The following is a 1601-nucleotide window of genomic DNA, read 5'->3' on the forward strand; positions in this document are numbered from 1 at the left end:
AATGTATTGCGTCTGTCTTGCGTTCTCAAGATTAAATCAATCATAAATTTTATTCAAATGTTTTTATAAAAGTTTATTTATTTATTTAATTAACTCTTTATTGTACAAATATTACAAATAAAAGTACAAAGGGTGGACTTAACGCTAAAAGTTATAAGAACCTAGTACCTAGAATGCACAATTTACTTTAGTTATCAGCCTTTTTGGCCTTAATTCAAAGTGCGTAACTCCTAAATTGTAGGAGTTATGTTCATGTTTATAGGTTCTCAAAATAGGCACCATTTAGCTGAACAAACTTGTATTCTTACTTTTTGGAAAAAAACGTTTTTAGAGATATTATGTTATGATTGTTGTATGAATGTAATTTTGGGAATACAAGACAGACGCAATACATTGCCTTTCAAGAGTAGGGATACGGCCCCCCGTTTTTCGGACTCAACTTAAATGTTATTTTGTTTTAACTTCCCGATAGCGGTCCAGAGGAGTCATCATACCACGAAGTCATTTACAAAGTAATTTGTATCAAATTCAATACAATTTCAATCCGAATAGAGCGGTGGTGGCGTATATAATGGAGAACGGTGGTGGCGTAATGGATAAGGCCTCGTCCTCTCAATCGAGAGGTCGTGGTTTCAAATCCAGGCCTGTACCAATGAATTCTTTCAATTGTGTTTTCAATTAAGGAGTTTAAGTACAATAATACCACGTGCTCTTACGGTGATGGAAAACATCGTGAGGAAACCTGCACATCTAGATTCTAGATGTGTATCCTTAGTGCATTGTACATATTCCAAAACGGCGATATGGTTCTACAACCTATCACGTGAGTGCAAATGTGCTGCGAAAAGTTGGTGCCTCGCTTGTGAGCCACCTCTTACTACAGTGCGTATATTTATGTATGTACGTATGTATTAAATCCGAAAAACATAGTTAAAACAAGTTCGCGATCGGGATCCCATTCGTACGTCATTTAAGTACCGCAGTAGAAAACTAGAATAGGGATGGCTTGAAATTGCATTATGTGTGTCGCCCTGCTGACAATTGCAACGAATTTAAATGCACATTTAACACTGGGGATGAATAGATGATAAGGTAGTGGTGATGAGGGACGAAATATAAGAAAATATTCACTATCATCATCAGCCCGTGAGTCCCGTGACGTAGAATTCATCGAGTAATTTTGTATGAAAATATGAACAGCACCTGTCGGTAGCAGAACTAAAATTTTCCTGTATGAAAAGTCATGCTAAGGGGTCAGTTCTAGTGTTTATCATCATCATACAGTAAAAAGACCGCTTAGCTCTTAGCTGCCTCGCTATGCTCTGGCCGGTAGGCAGCAGACGATAAATTGCTGACGCTATCATACATGTTCATACAAGGCCTAAAAGAAATAATAATGTAAAAATCTAATATTTGATTAAAACGCCAACCTTGTGAATTTTTGCGTGCAAATAATTTTTGGAATTTCTATAGACATACAATACTTACTCATTAAGTTCTTTCTTATTTAAACAAATATGCTATTGATACTTGACAAAAAAACATGTTATATTTTAGTATTTGCTCAGATGTTGCCATTTTTAGTAGGTATGAATTAAAAT

The sequence above is a fragment of the Plutella xylostella genome, chromosome 7 (assembly GCF_932276165.1).
Source record: "Plutella xylostella chromosome 7, ilPluXylo3.1, whole genome shotgun sequence".
Lineage (NCBI taxonomy): Eukaryota > Metazoa > Arthropoda > Insecta > Lepidoptera > Plutellidae > Plutella > Plutella xylostella.